Source organism: Halichoerus grypus, chromosome 10 (assembly GCF_964656455.1).
Source record: "Halichoerus grypus chromosome 10, mHalGry1.hap1.1, whole genome shotgun sequence".
Taxonomy (NCBI): domain Eukaryota; kingdom Metazoa; phylum Chordata; class Mammalia; order Carnivora; family Phocidae; genus Halichoerus; species Halichoerus grypus.
The window spans coordinates 109,245,745-109,257,224 of NC_135721.1; the positions used below are offsets into that span (position 1 = coordinate 109,245,745).

General features: G+C 56.4%; 1 protein-coding gene across 8 annotated transcripts in view; it reads right to left on the reverse strand.

Moving 5' to 3' along the window:
- SMOX (spermine oxidase) overlaps positions 1 to 10,722 on the reverse strand; it is a 48,452-nt gene extending 37,730 nt beyond the window's left edge. For 2 of the 8 annotated variants that reach the window (XM_078056980.1, XM_078056976.1), the window contains exon 1: positions 10,538 to 10,722. The gene's annotated coding sequence lies outside the window, so the exon portion shown is untranslated. Of the gene's footprint in view, positions 1 to 4,510; positions 4,734 to 10,537 lie in introns of those variants that run through there. The other 6 variants (XM_078056978.1, XM_078056979.1, XM_036093329.2 and 3 more) reach the window with 5 other exon arrangements.
- Between the last annotated feature and the right edge of the window lie 758 nt (positions 10,723 to 11,480).

Below are 11,480 nucleotides of genomic sequence, written 5' to 3' on the forward strand. Positions count from 1 at the left end.
ATGCAGGATCCCAAAATGAAAAAAAAAAAGGAAAACATCCTCAAAACACCCAGCCACCAGATACACTCCATAGCAAACTTGTATTTAGGGAGCCCATGCTGGGGACTTGGCATTCACTGAATTTTTTAATACGACACCCTGCTGCCCATTTTACAGATGACAAAACAGGCTCAGAAAGGTTCACAGATGGGAGGGAGGCCACCCGGATAGAGTGAGGAGCAGAGCAAGGCTTGACAGCACTGAGCTCATCTCTTTCTGCCCAATGCTCGCTGGGTTCTCAGGCTCCCACTCAGCCTCCCCAGGCAGCAGGCCTGAGGACTGCCCTCAGCTTGGCACTTCTCCTGTCTTCCCCTCCCCACAGACTGACACTGAACACATTGTGCCAGGCACTCGGGGCTGGCAGGAGGCATCCCCGGGCCTGGCGGCTCAGCCCAGCTGCACTGCCAAAACCTAGGGCTGCCACTGGGAGGCCACCTGCCTCCCAGCCAAGGAGCTGGTGGGGCGCGCTGTATGCCACCCTAGCCTCCCTACCCCATGAGGGCTGGCTTAAGGCTTGCCAGGCACGACGCTGCGCCGGGCCACAGCCCTTTGCCCTTGGTTTTGTCCTCCATAAACAGGGACAGAAACGGGGGTCTAATTGCTTTTCTAAGAGCAACTCACTCATACTTCCCTCTACACAGTCCCCTCCTCCTTTCTCACCGGCCCAAGACATTCCCCCTCCTGGTAACTTCAGAGCGGTTTAACTGTGCTCTCCTAACGAGTCCTAACACAGGATCACCCAATAAAGGGCTCTCCATAAAGTCCAACCCTGAAGCAGAAACCCCCCACCCCCGCCCCCACCAGTGCCGGAACCCGGTCTGGAAAGCCAATGGTGTTCATTTCAAAATGCACATGTGGGCCCTGAGCCCATGATTTAATCCATAAAACACCTACAGAGTTAAGACGCTGAGCTTGGACAATAAACATATTCTTCAAGTCCTTTTGTTGAGTTCAAAGACTCACCAGCTTAATAACTCACCAGCTTTTGAAATCAAGAAACATCTGTTCTTATAAATTCTGTCATCATCGTTGTGACTACTTTTGCTGAGCACATGTGAGGTAGAGAGCACAGTGCTGAGCACTTCCCATGAAATATATCAGCTGATGCTCGCATCGATATCCCCATTCCACAGAAGGGGAAAACTGAGGTTCAGAGAGCTTCCACAACCCCCCCATCTGGCATAATGCGCTCCAGAATTCACTTAGTAGGATCTTAACGCTCAGGTTCTACTCTTTTGTAAAACCAAGGAATGAGTCAGTTTCATTGTCTTTTCTAGAGTTACCTTTTCAGATTTACTCAAAAGTTAATCATACCATTAATTGTGTATGATTTTTTAAATTTCTAAAATAAAAAAAGGAATAAAAGGGATCTCTGTGTTTAACATTTAAAAGCCTCATTTAAAAATCTTTCCTAAGGATGTCTGCACATTGGTGATCCTGAGTGTCTCCTGCTTGAGTCATCTTAAAATCTAGCTGACTCGAGGTCTCGTTTTTGGCCAGTCTGAAAGAAGGACCCATCAGCCCCTCCTCCCTGGGGTCTGGAGTTTGGGGGGCTGGGCTGGGCTGGCTTGGGCAGGAGGTCTGGTTGTGGGTAGGGAGGCATGGTTGCAGGTTTGGGGACAGGCTCTGTGGGGGCCGTGAGGGAAAGAAAAGGCATCAGACCAGATGTCCGAGAACCTGGCTTTGAGACCCAGTCATGCCATTTGCTGGCACTACCAGTTTCTCCATCTGTGAAATGGGGTAACAGCTCATGCCGGGTGGGGCCGTGTGGAGAGGACAGGAACTATGGGTCTGCCAGGGCCTGGCACAAAGTTGGCAGAGGGTAGCTAGGTTCTTTCTTCTGTTTTCTAATAAATTACAAATCATTTCCCAGTGCTTCTTAAATCACACCTTCCTTAACATCCTCCCCCAAGAAGCAACTAGAGGATAAAGGAATCTGGAGTGAGGGGGCAGGGGTACTCCACTCCCCCCCTCCCCCAGAGCCAAGCTGCCCTGCTGTGGCTGAACCGAAATGCTTTTCTTCATCCTCCGTCCTCTCAGCCTCTGATGTAGAGAGAGCAAGAAGGAGGAAGGAGCCGGGGCAAAGGAGGACAGGAGCCTGGCACTGGGCTGGGTGAGGACGCTCGGGAGCATCCTCTGCCAGGGGCCACCCTGAGTGCCTTCGTCACTGCGTGCGCCATGACAGCAACTTCTCCTGGGTCACTGCTGGAGCGGCCACACCCCGTCTCCTCCACCTGAGCTGCCAAACAAAGAGCCCTCACACCTCAGAGGAAATGAGGTGTGGCAAGGGGCGAAGCAGGGTAGCCTCCCTGAAGGTTCCCCCTAGCCACGGGGGAGCAGAAACGGAGAGGCAGGGAGCAGGGCCCTGGGACTCTCCCCCTCCCCCTCCCGCACTGGCAACACCCCTTCCTGGAAGGTGACAGGGGGAGATTCTTAACCTTTTGGGAAAATGGACTCAGAGCTCTGAGAATCTGAGCAGAAGGGTCATATAAGCAACCTGCCCCCTCCCCGTGCTTTGAGCCGGGAAAGGGCACAGCTATTCTGGAGGAAGCCCAATGTGTGTATTTTAAGGGGGGGTGTCCTGCACCGCCACCCCACCGTCTCTGCCCACCCGTGCCACATTTCACACTAAAGCATCGTTCTGATCAAACCACTACCCTGCTCAAAGACCTTTGATGGCTCCCCAAGGCAGGCCCCTGCCACCTTCCCCCTGCCCTTGGCACCCCGTCTCCTAAGTGCACCCACTGGACCTTCTGACTCCCACACCCAGACTAAGCCTGTGACATCTCATTCTGTCAAAATCTCCCCCCCCGCCCCCGCCGGCCACTCCTCTAAGCAGCAGGTCCGGGCTACCCTCGCCGTCCCTCTTTCTTCCCCTCTACAGAAGATTACTCCTCGGGTCTAATGATGGAGTAGACATAAGCAGTTTGCCCAAAAGCACTGTCCAGCTTGCTTTGGGGATTTCCCAGGCCCCTTGCTGTCTGGGCCCTACACGGCCTGGAGGGGTGGGAGGAGGGTGGTATCTGAGGGCCCCAGTCAGATGAGATCCCCAGACAGGACCCCACCTTAAGCCTCACCATGCTCTCTGCTGGCCTTTGTACCTCTTCATGTCCCTGACAACTGTCCCCTTCCCTGGGTCCCCGCCCCCCCCGCCAGAGACACTGCCTACAGCCATGTCAATCACACAAAGAGCAGCCAACCAGTATTTGAGTGTCACAATGGCCCTACAAGGGAGGTCATATCATCCCCACAGTCCAAATGAAGAAACTGAGGCACAGAGCAGTTTAACTTCTTGCCGAGATCACAACCCCACTCTCGGGAGAGGAAACGCTGGGAGACCTTGGAGAGCAAGGAGATGGTGGGGGAGGGGTCGGGGGAGGCCGTCCCAGGATCACAAAGACCCAGGCCTGGCTACCACAAGGCTCCTCCCAGGTCCCTTCCTCAACCACCCGGTGCAGCGGAACAGAGCTGTTGCCACAAGAAGCCAGGGCTGGCTCTGGGCCCAGATCCCTTTCAGACCAACCCTCTTTCTGCAGTGCCCTTTTCTTCCACTGACGGTCCAAATAGTACCCACCCCACCAAGCCTACCTCCTCCAGGAAACTACCCGTCTATCCTTCTTTCCCTACCTGGTGCTTCCAGGCCCACCCATCACCCGGGCTTGTGGTCTCTTGCAGAGGAGCATCTTTCCACAACAGCCCCTCCCACCGGGTGTTTTCCTGGTCAGTGGGACATATTATTAGGCAGTCTTCCCCAAAAAAGACTTTCATGGTCAAATCAGTTTAGGAAACACTAAAAGCTTTCTTTTTTTCTGCAGGACTTATCAGAACCTTTAATTCTCTTAAATGCATTCTGAATCTCCCACAGGCTGGTGGAATGAATTTGCCAGTTTCTACCCTTATCTGCCCTGGAACCCCTGGGGTTTCTCAGAACAGTCTGAGAAATGCTGCCCCTTCCCACCTCTTCAGAACAGCCTGGCACAGCACAGGGCAGACAGGCAGGGATCACAGGGGGATATCCTTTTAGGACATATAGGGGACATTTGGGGAACTCAGCCTGAGAGCCCCTCTTGGCACTGCCCTCAGGGTCTGTCCTTTCTACCTTCCTCTGGGTGAACTGACTGCTTCCCCTCCTGCCAGCATCTGGAAGGGATCTCATCTGACTGGGGCCCTCAGATACCACCCTCTTCCCACCCCACCAGGCCATGTAGGGCCCAGACAGTAAGGGGCCTGGGAAATCCCCAAAGCAAGCTGGACAGTGCTTTTGGGCAAACTGCTTATGTCTACTCCATCATTAGCCTTGAATTTTAATATTAAACCAAAATTTAAACATATGAAGCTGCCATTCTGAGATGCCGGGCCCCACCCAGGAAACCCTGTAACCCGCCACCCCTCCAACCCCAACTCCCCAGGGAGGGCACGGGGTCCTTCAATTTACAGGAAACTAGGGCCTCAGAGGGGAGCAGACACTTGCCTGTCGCGGCCCAGTCAGGGGCAGAGCAGAGAGAAGCACCCAGATACGCGGGGAGGTGGCCAGGTGGGATAAGACCCCAACGGCGGCTCAGGTAACCATCAGTACCAGCTGCAAGGACTCACACAGGCCAGAGTGAGGGACGCTGCACACCCTGGGGGTGACAGCTCAGCGGCTGGGGTGACTCTGGGGACTTTCAGAAGAGGATGGCATGTCTGGGGCTGAAGTCAGCTGTTTCCCCAATCTTCTTGGCCCCACCCTGGCTGGAGGAAGAGTGCTCACCCCTGATTGGCTACCCACAGGGCCGGGCTCAGCTGTCGGCAAAGATAAGGTGCCCTATACGCTGGCCGAGTGTCACCCTGCCTTGGAGCCATCGCCTAAGACACCCTCTCGTGGTCTTGAGAGTTCCTCACAGTCAGGTACTGGAAAAATCAGGCCTACGTTACCGGTCTAAGACCCAAACTCCCAGAGGCCCTCCACCCAGCCCCACCTCCCAGCACAGTGGCCCCTGCATCCCACACCCCTACATACTCCCCTCCCCCAGGACCCCACACACGCAGCTCCTATGCCTCCTACCACAGAGCCCACAGGACCCAGGATGGTCCCCTCTACCTGTTCTAGGTCCCGCCTGACCTGCACCTGGCCCTGTACCTGCCTGCCTGGGCCCTGAGTCCCCAGTCTCAACCCTCCCTACACAAAAATGGCCACGGACCAGCAGGTTTCCACCATCCGGGAGCGTGTGAGAGATGCAGAGGTTCAGGCCCTGGCCTAGACCCACTGAATTAGAGCCTACATTTTAACAGGATGCCCATGTGATCCATGTGTTAGAGTTTGAGAAGCACTTTTATAGACCACTGGTCTAATCAAGTCATTGCACCCGAGGCCTATAACTTTTGATGGCTCCCCAGGGCCTAGGGAATCAAGTCTAGACTCAGCAGCTTGGCACTTAAGGCCTTCCCTGACCAGTTCTCCAAGCTTGGGTTCCCCCTCCACCTTGGGAATGCCATCTCCCCCTCTGTTGGCTAACGCTGCCCAGGATTTCAGGACCCTCTAAAGCATCACCTCCACCAGGAAGCTGGTGGAACTATACCCCCTTATATCACATCTGGCATGGCTCACTCATTTCCTGCAGAGTGGAGATCTTATCTTGTCTTCCCAGTGGCTCTGAGCACCAGACTGGGGCACAGGTGCTGACCACAGGTAACAAGGTCCAGCTGAGGGGCAAGTCCACCCTTGGCTCCAGCCTGCCAGCCTCAGGCTCTGCCACCGTCTTCACCTCAACTCAGCATGCAGGGACTCGGTACGGACAAGTCTCCCTGCCAGAGAAGGGGCACTCCCAAGAACCATGGGCCTGGTGAGCTTCTGGCGGCAATGTGCTTACGCTGTGCCTCAGTTTCCCAAAATGAAAAGAATGCCACCAACTCTTCCTCCCTCTTTTCCGGGGGAGACTGGCAGGATCTGCCGAGATAGAGGAGCAGATCTCTTCGTCTGTGGGGCTCAGAATTTGAAGCAGAGACTCCATCCCTATATAAGCAGCAACCCTTGTTCAGCTAGCCGGCCAGGCCCCGGGGAAGCCAAGTCACCTGCCCAGCGGCATCCTCATGACCAAACAGGAAAGCCTCGAAGGACAGGGCTGCCACACCCTCCACCCGCCTCCCTCCTTCCTGGCCCAGTTCCTCGAGGCTGGCACCTCGTGGGAAATCCTCCCTCCTTCATGCTGGGTCTGCAAGAAGGCACTCAAGCATGTAACCTCTAGGAGTTCCCAGCTTCCACAACCTCTGGGGGGCAAGGAAAAAGTCTCTCCAGTCCCATTTAACAGACAGACAGACAGACAGACAAAAAGAGGTAAGGACAGGACCAGTAGTGATGTGGATTAAGCTCTATTCAGGTCTCATTTCTCTGTGCCCCCAGCTCTGCTCAAACCTCCATCCACACTCCCCAAGGCCAAGTCTGAAGCTCCACCTGACAACATTCTAAAAGTAATTCGAAGCAGGTTATCTGCAGATTCCCCTACCTGACCTCTTGAGCTCTCCAGAGGCAGATGAAGAGGGCAATGGGCAATGCTAAACCCAGAGAGTTGACATTCTAATGGCATCCCAAGCAGGGAGCTGTTTTTGCACTTGACCTCCCCAGCACCCCAAAATCACAGTCTGCATGACACCCAACTACTTGGCCTGGGCCTGGAGCCCCTCCTGGAAAAAATGGGGCATGAAGCAGAGAACCTCAGCTGCCCACTCTGAGTGAGGACCCCTTCTACCTTAGAAGGTATGACTTCTTTCCTACCTCCCCAGCCCCCAAGGCCAGGCACCTCTGGGAGTCCGGAAAAAGCCCTTGTTTGTTAAGAAGGCTTCAGCTGGTGCGGATCTGAGCGGCATGGGAGAAGTGGCAGAGTGGAGTGGTTTAAGGCACAGTTCCTGGAGCCAGGTTCCCTGGGTTCAAATCCTCACTCTGTCCCTACTGAGTTATATGACTGTGCCTCGGTCTTCCCATCTGTAAAATGGGAATAAGACCTACCTTATAGAGCTGTTAAGAGGATGAAAGGGGTTAATATTTTCAAAGTCTTTAGACGACTGCATGGCACCCAGTGAGTATACCAGGGCCCTGGCCCAGCCTCTTGTGCTCTGCTTGATTTCTCCCACCCAGGATACTCCCCTTGCTCCAAGCCTTTCCTAGGCATGTCAGCACTCCCCTCACAGTGTCCCCTTGGTCCATCACCAGTCCCTCTATCCAGGGCCCTCCCAGAGCTGAGGTCCCCTGACTCTCAGCTCTCAACTCTGAGAGCACCAGCCACACAATTTAATTCTCAGCTGGCTCCTTTGTGCAAAGAGGAGAGCTGTGGGTGGAGAGACAAGGGTCTATAGAAAAACCCCCAGCCCCAGCTTCTTCCTCCCCTTCAACTCCCTGCCCCCAGGGCTGGGCAGCCAGCAGGCACCCAAGGTATAGGCCTGAAATAAATCTCTGGCTGCCCAGACTGCCCCCATCTCCTCAGTTAGATAACACACACACACACACACACACAGCCCTCTGCTGATCCAGCCTGGATTTCCACCAAAGAGAGCAAAGGAAATCATTGATGCCCAACCCACCACAACCCACACCAACTCCACATCCCTCAAACCTACCTGATCCCCCTCTAGGCATACAGGTCCGCTTTTGAGCTGCCTGTACCTTCCCCACTTCCATTTCATATCCCGATTTTACAGCAATTTGCACAACTTCTTTAGTGGACAGAAAATAAAAATCCTCAGGGTCGCGTAAGGTTTAAAGGGGGGCTCTTGCAATGACTGCAATACCCACGTCTTTCTGCCTAACCCAGCCCTGACCTTCCCACCTGGCTCAAGACTTCCCAAGAGTCAGCTACATGCCAGGAACTATGCTAGATGCCCCAGACACAGCACTGGGCCATTCAGTCAAGGTCCAGCCCTTGAGAAGCTGGACAAAGTAAACAGACAACTGCAACAAACGGTTATGGACTGCGATAAATATAATGAAAAAAGGAAACCAGGTGCTATGATGAATTACAGGGGAGTAGGGAGGGGGCCTCTACCAAGACTGGGAAGGCACATTAAAGTTGAGACCTAAAAAATAAGAAGGAGTAGAACCAACCCAGTAGAAAACCCTAGAAGAACATTCCAGGCAGAGAAAATGGCACAAGCAAAGGCCCAGGGCAGGAACAAGCTTCTGGTGTTCAGGCGGCAGAAGTGATTCAGACATGGCTATCAGGAAGAATGCAAAGGGGACAGTGGTCAGGATAAGGCTGGAGGAGGTCAATGGTGGCCAGATCATGGAGGGTCTAATCAGTACGCTTTGAAATTTTATTCCAACTGCAACAGGGAGCTATCAAGGGTTTTAGAGGAATGTGATTATCTAATCACTATTTTTCTAAATCATTCTTGCTGCTCTGTTACAATAGATTAGAGGTGGGCAAATGGGAATTTGGAGAAAGCAGAGAGCAGCTACTACAGCTTTTGGGCAAGACATAAAAGGTGGCTTGGCCTGGGTCAGTAGCCTGGGGCCATAGCAGTGAGTCTGAGCATGAAAAACAGGCCTGAGATAGATCTTGCAGACAAAGCCAAATGGACGTGCTGTTGGACTAGATGTGGGGACGGAGGCAAAGGGAGGAGTTGGTGCCACCAGCTGTCTTTACAGGTGGGTGGGTTATGGGCTGTTTAGAGAGATGGGAAGGCCCGCAGAGGGTCACATCTGGGGAGTGCCGTCAGGGTTCTGTGTCATCCATATGAAGTTTTCATATCTACGAGACATCCAGGACACCCTAAACCATCAGATGGGTGGCTAGATAGAGAAGCTGGGGCTGGTGACAAAATTTGCTACTTAAGATCATGAGAAGGAAAACAATGTACATTTAAGATCAGTGTGTTTGTAAATTAATGCTTGATTTTATAAATCATAAGAATGAGAGCTGGGAGGATAGGTAAATAGCGGGAGTCAGGACAGAGGAGGGACTGAGGACAAAGCCCTGGGATCCTCCAACATTTAGAGTTGAGTGAAGGAGTTGTCCCCAAAGACGACTAAGGAAGGGCTAGCCAGGGAAGGAGGAGGAAAACCAGAAGTCAAGAGAGGATATTGATTCTAAAGGAGAGAAGATCAATAAGACCAAGGGGGTCAAGGAAGACCTGCTTGTGGGAGCGTGGAAATCACTGGAGACCTTGACTGGGGCAGTTTCAGTGAAGTGCTAGGACTGAAGCGAAGGAATGCGCTCCAGAGAAGCAGGTGCAGACAGCTCTTTGGAGAAGTTGTGCTGTGCAGAGAACTGGAGAAGTAGGTCTGTAGGTGAGGGAAAATGAAGAATGAAGGCAAAAAAGGGGGGCTATGAGTAAGGGAAGGAGGGCATCAAGGTGTGTTCTTATCCTGTTGTGAATGATCCAGGAGAAAAGAAGCCACTTCTGACACTGCAGAGAGGGGAAGTAATCCAAGAGTGTGGGACAGGGAGCGAACCACCTTGGAGCCCAAGTGGCGGCCTGGGCCTGTGGCAGGAACTGAGATGCTTCCTCCCCCTCACAAGAAGGAAGGGGGGGGCAGAAGCGCCAGATTCACGGCACACACTTTCAGATGCGTACCTACCAACCCTCTATTCATGCCCACTCCAACAACCCCTGCGGCACCTGCTTGCCTGCTGCTGGCTCCAAACACCAAGTTGCCCCCCACGGACTGGCACGGGACGTGTCACCACCAGCCCGGTCTGCAAACAACCTGTGGGTACATGTGAGCGTTCGTGCCAGCCACTGCACTTACCTCACGGGGGCTCTGCCTCTTCCTAGGGCTAGCTCTGAGGGGGTCCACGCACCCCTCACCTGCCCTACCAGAGCCCCAGCCCCCAACCCCAAGGCAGTGGCCTCTTTCTCAGCCCCTCCCCCCAAAGTGAGCACTCAGTACACCCTACCCGTTTCCCAGCCTGGCTCCCCAGTTGGCCCTTCTGAGAGAGCTGCTCCCCACCCTGCCCGCCGCCCCCCCCCTCCTCGAGACCACCCGGAGAGCCGGAGGAGGGCGGGCTGCCCAGCCTCTCCCGGTGTCCCGGCCGTCGCCCCGGCGCCTTCTCTTCTCTCCCCAGCGCCCACCCCCTGGACCGCCCGAGTCGCCGCGGGGCGTCGGCGCCCGGCTTTGTCTGTGCCCACCGAGCGCGCCCGCCGGGCGCCCCGGGCGCTCCCCTGCCGCACGCAGCTCCGGGGGTCCCGCCTGCCCTGCACTCCCGTGCGCTGGCCTGGCCGGCGCAGCCCCCGCCCCGGGATCACCCCACCCGGCCGGACCACCGCTTCCCCGGACGCGAGCGAGGGGGGCGCGGCGCCCACTGCGGTCCGCGAGCCTCCCCGGCACAGCGCACCCCAGCCCTCCCGCCCGAGCGCCGCGCTGGCCGCCGCAGCCCGGGGCCGCCGGAGCCCTCGGGGCCGCTCGGGGCCGCTCGGGGCCCCTCACCCTCCCGTGCCGGCCGCAGCTCCTGCCGGCGCGAGCGAGAACTGGGGGCCGGGGGGCCGGGGGGCCAGGGGCCGGGGGCCGGGAGCGGGCGCGCGGTACCTTTCCCTGCTGAGCCGGGGAAGTGAGTCTGCGGCGAGCAGCGCTCCAGCCTCGGCCTCCTCCGCCTCCCCTCCTCCTCCAGCCGCCTGGCTTCCTCCTCCAGCCGCCGCCGGGACCGTAGGGGCCCGAGCCAGCCGCCGCGGCCTGTGTGGGGCCCCGCTCCGCCTCGCGTCCCCGGCCCACCCCGCCGGGTCCGCCCGGGCCCGGCCCCCAGCTCCGCCTCGGGGCGGGGACGCGCCGAGCTCCTCCCCCGCCCGGCCCGCCGGGGGCGGGGAAGCTGGGGCAGCCGGAGCCGAGGACCGCCGGGCCCCCGCCTCCAGAGCCCCAGGCCCAGCGCTCCGCACCTGGGCCTGACACCCACTCCTCTAGCTGGGCGCCAGACGTCCCTACTCAGCCCCAAAAGAAAAGCAGCCAGCCCAGCCCTGCCCGCCCTGTGCTGGGCGTAACTCGGGCCAAGGCTGCCTGTGAGACAACCCGCGGAGCCAGGACGCGGGCTTCAGTTTACCCGCGGAGCTCAGAACCCTGCTTTTAGAGGGAAGGGGCGCCCCTCTCTCCTCCTGGAGCTGCCTTCACTCGCGCAGACCCTACACTGGATCTCAGTTGGGATCAGAGGGCTCGTCCCAAGGGGCCACCACCAATCTCATTTTCTCTTCAACACCGGGGCCTCCACTACCACCCGCCACCACCCCACCACCCGGCCACCGCGCCTCTGAGACCTCCGCGCCTCACTCTCCAACCCTAGACAGTAGGGGGTCGGGGCAGGGGGCTCTCAAACAGCCACAGCCCATCCCTTCGCCGCCCACTGAGCGGAAGTGGCCTTTAAGAAAACAGCCTTCGCTAGTGCCCACTGCCTCATCCTCGATTTAATAAAAAACCGGAGCAAGTAGGTGTGAGGGTCACTTTTTCTTTTCTTTTAAAAATCATAGTTATTTGGAAATTATTT